The sequence below is a fragment of the Pavona decussata genome, unplaced genomic scaffold, assembly GCF_977016875.1.
Source record: "Pavona decussata unplaced genomic scaffold, jaPavDecu1.1 SCAFFOLD_217, whole genome shotgun sequence".
Classification (NCBI taxonomy): Eukaryota; Metazoa; Cnidaria; class Anthozoa; order Scleractinia; family Agariciidae; genus Pavona; species Pavona decussata.
The window spans coordinates 199,773-211,625 of NW_028145622.1; the positions used below are offsets into that span (position 1 = coordinate 199,773).

The 11,853-nt window shown below is 39.0% G+C and overlaps 1 pseudogene across 1 annotated transcript; it reads left to right on the top strand.

Moving 5' to 3' along the window:
- The first annotated feature begins 3,827 nt into the window (after positions 1-3,827).
- LOC146459670 (uncharacterized) lies at positions 3,828-10,407 on the top strand (annotated as a pseudogene). The gene is made up of 8 exons (XR_014857820.1): positions 3,828-4,976; positions 6,024-6,258; positions 6,534-6,642; positions 6,892-6,995; positions 7,461-7,576; positions 8,937-9,010; positions 9,368-9,642; positions 9,738-10,407. The product of XR_014857820.1 is annotated as an uncharacterized LOC146459670 (transcript).
- The last annotated feature ends 1,446 nt before the right edge of the window (positions 10,408-11,853 follow it).

Consider the following 11,853-nt stretch of genomic DNA (forward strand, 5'->3'; position numbering starts at 1 on the left):
GTTTTAGGGAGTTTCAAGTCAACAAATATCTATCAACCTACAAGAAAATAAGCTCTTGAAGATTCGAGTTACCCTAAATTTATTTTTTTCCCTGGAAAATAACAATTGGATAATAGTCACAAGTGTTTCTAAAATTTCTTTGTTTATAGCTCAGCCAGCTATAGCAACCTGTCGCATTTCCTATCAGTCATTTTTCAATCCGTTTTGGTGAACCTTTAGCCAATCCTGTCCATTGTGAAAGAGAGCACAGAGAATTTTCCCATTTTTGCTGGTTTGTTGTTTTAGTTTTTTATATCGTAGCAATCCGAGGCAGAAACGCGGAAAAGAAGAAGGAAAATGTTGAAAATATTGGAGGATCTAAACAATTGTGTCCTCCAGTCCTTTATTTCATTGATAGGAGAAGACCGACCCTCCACCCACCCACAATCACACCTCCCTCTAAGAAGCTGTAAGTCCAGTAGCTAACAAAGAGAGCTTTATAACGATTCAGTTTTTTGACCAATCAGTTCTTTTAAAGCTTTAGTGACTGCGAGCCAGTAAATTTCGTTTTCGTAATCATCGTAGCTAACAGTTCCACCTCAGATTAACAATTGTAATTGATAAGAAAACCCCTGCAAACGTTGACATCGAGCGATTATCGTGAATGACACACTTCACAATAAAATCAAGTAACATGACACATTTAACAATAAACCCAAGTTTTTAAAAGAAAACTGTGCGAATCTTCAAGTTGTGTTGAATATCAAATCCACCAAAACTTCAAACATGCTAACTAGCAAACTCAGAAAACGGAATGGAATGGTTGCTCAAAGTCAACGTACAGTATTGTTTAATTCCCTCTCCAAGACGATGGCTGCTATATTCAAATGATTTTCAGTAAAAAAAAAAGGCAGCTTAATTTTCTAGCTTCAGTATTTTAGGCCTACCAATTTTTCCAGGAGCCAAACGTGCAATGCTAAAGCAAAAACATCCAGAACAAAATAATTTTAGAACACATTCTCTGCGAATTGCCATTAACTTTTTTCGTATACAACCATCACCTATCAAAGGCAATTTCAGTTAAAATAAAACAAATAGTCTTATCTTTATTTCGTTTCCTGCCGCGTCCAAAGTCCATTTCCTTCTCTTGTGCATTGTTCCCTCCTATGAAAATATCATCACTGCAAATGGAAAAAAGAATATAGTGAATATTAAACTTACTACCACTAACCAGGGAAATGTTACCAAACTACTTAACTAAATTAACTTTACGAAGTGATTCTTTTACACAGATGAAGCGCTCCAACGAATTCGAGTGTAATTGTCAGGCTATTATGATTGAAAAATTTAAATTTGGAAACTAAATTTTTATAATAGTTTGTTAAATAAAATTCAATTCAAGTCTGCCGTTAATTTGCAATATAAAAAAGTGCCAGCGACAATAAAATGTGCAATATTTTCATCACAGCACTGGAAAACATCAATGCACCATATAACAATTATTCCATTCGACCTTGTTGGATATGAAGTGATCATAACCAACTCGCGCTACGCGCTCGTTGGTTATTTATCACTTCATATCCAACAAGGTCGAATGGAATAATTGTTTTAGTATATTCTCAAATCGGGTTTTTGCCGCCAATTTTTATTTCAACAATTTTACAAAGCGGTCAAAAGAGCATACAACTTCCGGTCACATGCGCGCGGTGATCACCTGATTATTACATCGCTGGATAAGCTGAATGAAATTTGACAGCTACACAAACGACAAACTGTGGTCAACTGTTAACGAAAATGAACCTTGAAATATTCAACCGTTCAAATGCAAGGAAAAAAGACGGCTTCGGAAGCTTTCAAGTGGTTAAATAGTGTTCAAAGTTAAGGAAGATTTTCCTGATTCTCCGCCTCTGTAATAGTTGTGAACTTGGACATTGCAGTTGAAGAAAACCTGCCGGAAAGCTTCTTCGCTCGCTTTGCCGAACCTCGGTATTTACCAACTGATTTTGGACTAAAACTGTCCCTTCACTTTGAGGTTGCCGTTCTTGCTGGCCATGGCATTCGTTTTCTTTCGCAGCTGCAGAGATACCAGTGCATGGGGAAGCTTTAGAGGCTCCGGCTGAGACAAATTCACTGAGAACGTGTGACATCTTCTTCTGCTGTTCTATGGATGGGCGATCATTGTACGATTTGACCGCCTGGTCTGATCTGTGTCCCGTAACATATTTCAAACATAACATATTTTACCCGTCTTCCTGAGATCCTTTACAAAGGCATCCAAAATTTTATTGGCTTCGGTAAACACAGAGTCGGAGATGATAGAAAAAGGCTTGTCGTTTGGTAGCGAGCGAAGAAAGCGATCTGTGGCGGCTCGAATAGACTTCATGGATGTGTTTTTGTAATACATGCCATCTTTCTTCCTTGCGGAGGTGTAGAAACATTTAAGGCATTCATTTAGCTCCTCTTTGGACATGTCTTCAATTCGTTTCGAAAATTTTGTGGCAACAAGACTTGACAGCCATTCTGTAAATAACAAGGTGAGAATTTTTGTCGTTGTTACGCAATTATAAAATTATCAAAATATCGACAGTGAACGAATTAAACAATTGTTGCTAGTTTTTGAGTAAAACTCCCAGATACGTACCATTAAATATGTTCATGCCGAACATTGTGGCTTTCTTCGTTTTTTCTAGAACAGCATTGTCTAGACTTATCTCTTGAAGTTTAGTGGGAGACAGCTCTTGAAACCTGCCAGTATCGGTCACTATGGAGAGCTGAAGTTAAAAACTTCATGCGGAAAGTTTTTAAACTTGGCGCACTATTTTCTATATTATGTAAAACTCCGACTAATGGCTCATAGTCGGAGTTTTTGAGCCAATTAGAGAGCTAGAAATGCAATGGTCGGAGCTGAGAATATACTAATGCAAATTAGTCCGGAGTAAAAAGCACATGGCGCTTCGGGGAACAATTGCATGCAAGATCGATTGAATGTTTTATTTAATAGACAGAAATTTAGTATACATTTTCTTGAACTTTTCTACAATCTTTTGAAATGTTGTGGCAAATTGAACGTTCGCAAATTATTTTATTGCACATGTAGTATGGAAAACGCCATTAAATGAACCGAGTCAACGGGACCAAAATCCAGGACGTGTTTGCTTACTACTAGTTAGAAAAGTTTGAGCACTGAAGACCACTGACAAATGTACTCACCATTTGCTTAACTGAAGCAAGGGCTCTTTCCCAAAGCCTCTCAGTCGCCTTTTTCTTTCTACTTCGGTAACTTTTCAATGGTACATTCCTTCTTCGTATGTCTTCACTCGCCGGCAAGTTGTTCGGTCTGACGCAAAATCTATGACATAATAAATATGCATGATATGCCAGAAACAGTACATGCTTTCACATTTATCTATAGGTATACTCACGGGACGCATTCCATTAAGCCAAAATGTTCGAATACGTTGGAAAAAATCTTTGTGTCCATTTGACACGCAAAATTTCCGAAAGTTTCAACCGAAAATTTAAGCTTAATGAAAAGCGCCCCATATTTGTATTGTCATTCAAACAGATTTCTGTCGGATAAGTTCGTATTGGAGTTGAGGTCTGGAATTGTTTTTCGCACAGTCACAGAATAAATCGGTTGCTAGCAAAGGCGACCCTCTGGTAGGCTAGCAAGCTAGCTAGCTCTTTGAAATTTGCGCATCCACAAGTTTGCATAGCTTATCCCAATATGTAACTTTTTAGTATAAAAGTGCCAATAAAATGGCACACGAGTTCAGTTTTTACTTCAAAATATTTAACACTGTATGCCTTGGTCATTTTCAATATGGCGGAATTTACCACGAAGAGATTCATGAGAAGACACAAGTGGTTTGTACTGTAAGTATCAAGCCCGCTGGGCTAGTCTCTTTTGGGTGTGATAATCCGGTAGTTAATCTCATTTAATATGTCATAGGCCGACTGGCTCAAGTTATCAACACTCTCGATTTAGCATCAGGATAATATCACTATATCAATTTTCGAATGTCAGGTTCTTTTCTTTGCAGTTTCGTATTCCTCACGCGCGTGATCAGTAGCTGTAGAATGGCACCGAGGAAGGGTTTCTCGCCCTTCACTCGGGTCATCAGCCCCGAATTGAGTCCACAATTGAATTGGTACATTCTTTGTTCGAAAGTTTGTGGATCAACGCCGACACAGTATTTTAAGCGATCGCCTGTTGTCGCCAGTTTTCCGGGCGATTTTCAAAGAATCGACGGTGCCCACATTCGGCTGCAAGATGGCCGCCATTACTCTAACAAGAAGTCTTCAAATGCAACGGAAATTGTCTGTTCCTCGTTTGGGTTGATAACCACTTTGCTTCGCCGTTCTTCTTCGGGAAGCTCTGAGTTCATTTTACAGCTGAGAGATTTGCTGAACATAGTAGATCTCAGTAACATTTCTGCAAGTTCTGTTGACGAAGAAAACGGAAGGGAAGCAAACAAACGACCACGTGCTTCACGGCGCTTGGAAATGCCAACGACACCAACGAACAAGACGTCGTCATCTATGGCTATGACACCCCCAAACAGTGGAAACTCGCAACGTGCTGAAAACAAGAATGTTTCCCCAAATCTAAAAGAAATCAGCGAAAAGGAAGATTTGGATACTCCAGAAAAGGTGCTGTTGATGAAGCAGCGAAGCAGTCGCGTCATCAAGGACGTGCATGACGTGTGCAACAGAAACAGGGAAAGTTTGGCGATGGTACTTTCAAATATGTGCGCATTTGGCGACCCAGAAGCGAAGGCCATTGTCAATGAAATTGTCGAAGAGGTGGCTGTAAAAAGGGGAGTAAAGAGGAGTGTGGAAGAGCTAGTTGGCGATGATACAATCTGTCAATGGCGAAGTACGTGGAGTGCCTGAGAGTTCCTGATTGGAAGCTTGTCCTTTTCCAGGCGATGGCGAGAGTTTCTGCGAAAACGTAACAATCCGTGATTAACATCACAGGGCTTGGAAGGTCGGGGGTAAGATGTTTAGCTACGGTAGTCTTGCTTTAAAAAAAATGAACTATTCCACCGCAAGCCCCAATGTTTCAAGCGTCTTAATTCTTTTTTTTTTTAATGCAGTTTTATTCCCCTAAGCGAAGCCTAGCTAGTATGAATGTTTATCAAAAGTGCTAGCAAATTAAGTGTTTTTAAAAAGTTAGGATTTTTCCCGCTAAACAAGAGTCAGTGAACTGTAACGAGGATTATTTAATAATTAATTAATTTATTTATTATTTATATAGCGGGCGAATCATAGACAGATGCTCTCGCGCGCTTTACAATAAAGATATCCTAAATAAATTATTGTATAAGCGGGTGGCGGTCCTTCAACTGTAGTTATTAGTAGCGCTAATGAGTGTCAAGTTTTCCTGGCTAGAATGTAATGATATTCTCTTAAGCTGCACCTTTTTGGGTATAATATCATTATGTGAGCCCATGGTGGGCAGTCTTATGATTATACTTTGTTTTCCAGAGCAATTTCAGCCTTTGCGCCAGTGGTAAGCTCTTTTTCAGCTGGCGAAATTAATAAGCTAGCAGCCTGCTCTTAGGGACAAACCCTGGACTATTTACATATAAGGTCATCACCCAACCTATTAATGTGCCATGACACCAAGTGTAAGACGTTCATGTTCATGTTAAAATATTATCTCTAAAGTTTTTTCCCATGAAATTCTACCGATAGACACTGTTTAAACTGGTAGAGCTGTATTTATGGAGAATTCAAAATGTATTTGAGGAAAATAAGCAGTGTTTTAACTGTAAAAGCCATACTTTAACTCGTTTCGTCATTTCGTCATGTTCAAAGTGATAACAGTTTCTCATAAAATGGTTGCGAAGTCCCTTGCTGACTGTAGCAAATGTATTGTCACGGGTCAAAATTATGTTCAAGGGAAGAAACCTACAGAGGTTGATTCTCTTTTCCCTTTGTTTCCTGGTGCTAGTAGGAGACAAAGGAAACAAAGAATCAACCAAGATTAAAAAGTTTTATCTTTGTGTTCTATCACTTGCTTTCTGTTATTTTCTTAGAAATCCTTTCACATGCCTCTTCTCCTCAACTTGAACCAGATCAAGGCAGCTAAGAAGGTGGTTTTTGGAGTTTGTAAAGAATATATGGGGGTTGAGAAGGTGGCTCCTCCTATACAAGGTTTCGCTGTAAATTTGAGTTCTGTTGTGGAGCTGATTGTAAGGGAGCAAAGGCTGCACCAACTGTCTTCACATGCTTTGCGACTGATGATGAAGCTTGATGGGAGACCATTCTGGGGTAAAATTTTGTAATAATGCATGCTGTCTATACAGTTTTGTCTTTTAATTATTATTATTTTTTCATAAAAGGTCATTTCCTACGCATGATGATCATCCACACACTTTTTTGTGTATGTGTTTCAAATCAACATAACTATGACTGTGAAATTTCTTTGGCCTTGTAAACAGTTCTTTGTGTAGAAGGTGGTTATTATAATAATTTATATGATGAAATGGGTTGGTGACGGGTGCGTTTTTGCCTTGACTAATTTAGTGAAAAAAATTGTTTTGCAGGTAGAGCTCAGGTGTTGTTTGGAATTGTTCCCTGTGGTGGTGCTGTATATAGCCAGCAAAGTGCAAAATCAGTCTACCCATTGACAATTGCCAACTGTAAAGAAAACAGGTCAGTGAATTGCAACTTGCTTGAACTCTTTACTACCTTTGGTTAGAATGTTCTTGTGGTTGTATGTGCATTTTACTTATATATAATGACAGATTTTTGTAAGCCCCACTCAGTCAATACAACAACATTATTAGGTCATGCATCCATACTGAGATCAGTCTAAATGGATCGATATCAATATCACCAATTTGGCATAAATGCAGTAAATTGAATAATGACCATGGATTTTCAATTTTTGTTTGTTGACAGAGACAACCTCAAGATTCTTCTACAGGATATCAACAATCAGAAGAAAATATTAAAGGAACAAGGAATCACTATTGATGGAAGACATTACTCTGTTGAATTTCTTGGTAAGAATCAGTCTTAGTCTTGGAATTTGCTTTAAAAGTGAACTTCTTATTCATATAATACTTTTTACAGCAATTTATTGTGCTTCTACCCAATTGGTAGTGTGACTAGAACTAGATACCAGCAACAGTCAAACTTAAGTAAACAAGAAGCTGTTTCCAGCTTATACTCAGGCCATGTTTGACTGTGTGGTGCGTAAAGCCTGCAATCTTTTAACAGTGATAATGCCACCGAAACCTTAACTCGGTCCGCCTTACGGCCGAGTTATTAAGAGTTTTCTTATGTAGTAAAACATGTTCAAAATTAAACTTCAGCAGCAAGAAATAAAACCTGGAATTTATTATTATTGTATGTCAGTAATTGATTTGAGCACCTTTTTATTTTGATGCAGGGGAGATTAATTTCCCTGAAAGTTTAGTATATATTTCAACTTTTGCTTTCCCATTATTTTCTGTTATACAACTTAGTGGTATTGGACTACAAGACGTTGGTACTTCTCTTGGTGAAGAAGACGAATGCTGCATTCATGTTAGGTGGCAGAGGTGTCAGTGTCGAGTTCTGTTTCATCTGTAATGCTATCAGGGTAAAGTACTCAAATAATGTAGAAAGTAGTATATGGCAACCACAACTTGTGCTGTTAATGTCGAGGTACATAAAAGTGCTGCCTCAGTTAATCAACTTTTTTACACCAATTTTAGATGACTTTGATCTTTGCCAATATTCAGGAAAATAGTTAGTAAGTGATCGAAACTTCAAAGAGGTTTAATTCAGCCAAAACCTTTTAATGCTGTACAGTACTTATTTAAAAGTCATTCTGCCTTAAAATCACTGAAATTGTGCATACATGTACTGTAAAAAGAACAGGGTTCGTTCAAAGTCATGAATTCTTGACGAAGTCCTCATTTTCCAGACCTGGAAAAAGTCTTACTATTGGAGATAAAGTCTAGAAAAGTAATTCAAAGTCCAAAGTTTTTTTTATAGCTACAAAAAAGTGCGTAATAAGTGAATTTTTTTCCCAGTGGTCAAGTCAATTTCACCTGTAGCTAAGACATTTAATCACAGAATGAGAAATTTCATAATTTTGTTATGTCTACATTGCACCATGGTTACTGTACATTTGCAGTGCATGTTGAAAATAGCTTTGTTCCCGCATTTTTCAAAGTCTCTATTGATCACCTATTCAATAACCTTCAGTCTGGAAATATGAATTCATGTTTTGAAAAAAGTCTGAAAAAAGACTTGAAATCTGTATGAACTTTGAGCAAGATAATGTGAAGCATGATAAATGTGTAATTCTATCTGAAATTGTAAATTTTCCTAACTTATTTCAATACATTATTTAACAATTATTCGCCGAAGGCGAAGTAAATATTGGTGAATATTCCGTCGAGGGGAATATTCACCAATATTTTCTGAGCCTGAGGCGAATAATAGTTTAAGTATAATTACTCAGGTGTTTATCAGAGAAAAACAAGTACCGTCCGAAAAATGTCGATTTTGTTTGTTTGTTTCAAATAGAATGGCTGTGTGCAGTTTATCGATTGCGCATGTGATTTCTATTGAGCATGTGATCGGCAGACTGCGCGTGAATGTCAGCTGCTTCATTGAGACGAAGCACTGACTTCTGTGAATGAATGTAATGGGTTTCTCCGACCCATTTACCAAAATAGATGGAGATGAACCAGGTTGTTTGGTGTAAACCTCGAATTGCATTTTCTTTCATCCTATTTACTGCTTTTTCAGAAATGTCAACAAATAGCTCAGCGGCCATTTTGAAAGTTAGTTCTCCTGCTATAATCACCTAGCGCAAGGTGATTATAGCAGGATATGACGCAATCCTCGACCAATCAGATCAACAGAATCTCTATAATCACCTGTCAGTGAGTAATTATACTGAGTACTATTATTCAGTTTAATTAGTCTGGCTGTTTTTTTTTTTTCAGGGTTGCAAATGCCATGATGTTGCTCCAGATGAGACATGTCTAGATTGCCTCAGAAGCAAATGCAATATAGGAAGGTATGTAGGCATTTTGATCCTTGTCATATTTAATTACGTTCAAAAACATAAAGGGGATTTTCTTACCTGTACATAACAAAATGAATTTTCTAGCTCATGGTGAAATGACTTATACAAAAGCATGAATTGAAATTAACTGAATGGTTTGGGTCTTTGTAATTGTTGCTAGTAAACTGAAATCCTCATACACGATCTTAAGCCAAACTCTTAAGGTTGCCAGAAATTGTCGTCATACTGTCAGGAAAGGAAATAATAGTTTGGTAATTTAAAAAAAAAAACAAAAAAACATTTTTAGAGTAAAACATGACCTAATTCACTGCTTCAGAAAATCAATCATTCTTTGAAATTGCCTTGTAGATCAACTGGGATACGCGATGACCTAGTTTTTCTTTTGGATGAAGAGCTCTGCAATGTTCAACTTTGTGCTCTCCATATGGAGATGCGCAACACTGAACAGTTGTTGGCATCCATTGGTCTTCTGGCACACAAGGTGGATTCCTTAGCAGAGGCCAATGCTGCCCTGAAAAACTATGGCCCAGAGTCATTTCATGGTGATCGAATCTCTGTTAAGAAGAAATCAGATCAGCAGTCTGCTATTACAAGGCAGACTATCCATGTCAGTTCAATGTCTGGTAAGACATTTCCTAAAATAATGTTTTCAAGAGATGTGTTCCATATGTGTTCTGTAAATTTTTTTTTAATTGGCTCTCATGCTGTTGTGTTTCAGGTCCAACTGAACGGGAAATCCTCCAGCACCTTGAAGAAATTGTAGAACTTGCACTACCGTTGGATAAATTCAAGAAGCCATACAAAGATCTGAACACGGCAAAAAATTTGATCCTAAACAGAGTTACATTTTGCCAGGCTCGTGTTCATGTTAGTAAGAATTAAACAACTATTATTGTTATACTTGCAAATTGATTTAACATTATATGGTCAAGTTCACAGATAATATGTATTCATTGAGTTCATACAGCGTCCAGACGATCCGTCGGAGTGCGCTTTAGGAATCAAATACCTCTGTGAGTATTTCTTTAATTGCTACAGTCTCCTATGTAACTGAATTTTGTTTTGTTTAGGTAGAGTTAACTAACATAGGCTGCACTTTAGGAGGCACACCCATGGGTGCAGTGTAACCCAGTGTTTTGTTTAGTTAGAGCCAACTAACATAGGCTGCACTTTAGGTGGCACACCCATGGGTGCAGTGTAACCCAGTGTTTTGTTTAGGTAGAGCCAACTAACATAGGCTGCACTTTAGGTGGCACACCCATGGGTGCAGTGTAACCCAGTGTTTTGTTTAGTTAGAGCCAACTAACATAGGCTGCACTTTAGGTGGCACACCCATGGGTGCAGTGTAACCCAGTGTTTTGTTTAGGTAGAGTTAACTAATATAGGCTGCACTTTAGGTGGCACACCCATGGGTGCAGTGTAACCCAGTGTTTTGTTTAGTTAGAGCCAACTAACATAGGCTGCACTTTAGGTGGCACACCCATGGGTGCAGTGTAACCCAGTGTTTTGTTTAGGTAGAGTTAACCAACATAGGCTGCACTTTAGGTGGCACACCCATGGGTGCAGTGTAACCCAGTGTTTTGTTTAGTTAGAGCCAACTAACATAGGCTGCACTTTAGGTGGCACACCCATGGGTGCAGTGTAACCCAGTGTTTTGTTTAGGTAGAGTTAACCAACATAGGCTGCACTTTAGGTGGCACACCCATGGGTGCAGTGTAACCCAGTGTTTTGTTTAGTTAGAGCCAACTAACATAGGCTGCACTTTAGGTGGCACACCCATGGGTGCAGTGTAACCCAGTGTTTTGTTTAGTTAGAGCCAACTAACATAGGCTGCACTTTAGGTGGCACACCCATGGGTGCAGTGTAACCCAGTGTTTTGTTTAGGTAGAGTTAACCAACATAGGCTGCACTTTAGCTGGCACACCCATGGGTGCAGTGTAACCCAGTGTTTTGTTTAGTTAGAGCCAACTAACATAGGCTGCACTTTAGGTGGCACACCCAAGGGTGCAGTGTAACCCAATGTTTTGTTTAGTTAGAGCCAACTAACATAGGCTGCACTTTAGGTGGCACACCCATGGGTGCAGTGTAACCCAGTGTTTTGTTTAGTTAGAGCCAACTAACATAGGCTGCACTTTAGGTGGCACACCCATGGGTGCAGTGTAACCCAGTGTTTTGTTTAGGTAGAGTTAACCAACATAGGCTGCACTTTAGGTGGCACACCCATGGGTGCAGTGTAACCCAGTGTTTTGTTTAGTTAGAGCCAACTAACATAGGCTGCACTTTAGGTGGCACACCCAAGGGTGCAGTGTAACCCAATCTTTTGTTTAGTTAGAGCCAACTAACATAGGCTGCACTTTAGGTGGCACACCCATGGGTGCAGTGTAACCCAGTGTTTTGTTTAGTTAGAGCTAACTAACATAGGCTGCACTTTAGGTGGCACACCCAAGGGTGCAGTGTAACCCAGTGTTTTGTTTAGGTAAAGCTAACTAACATAAGCTGCACTTTAGGTGGCACACCCAAGGGTGCAGTGTAACCCAATGTTTTGTTTAGTTAGAGCCAACTAACATAGGCTGCACTTTAGGTGGCACACCCATGGGTGCAGTGTAACCCAGTGTTTTGTTTAGTTAGAGCCAACTAACATAGGCTGCACTTTAGGTGGCACACCCAAGGGTGCAGTGTAACCCAATGTTTTGTTTAGTTAGAGCCAACTAACATAGGCTGCACTTTAGGTGGCACACCCATGGGTGCAGTGTAACCCAATGTTTTGTTTAGTTAGAGCTAACTAACATAGGCTGCACTTTAGGTGGCACACCCATGGGTGCAGTGTAACCCAG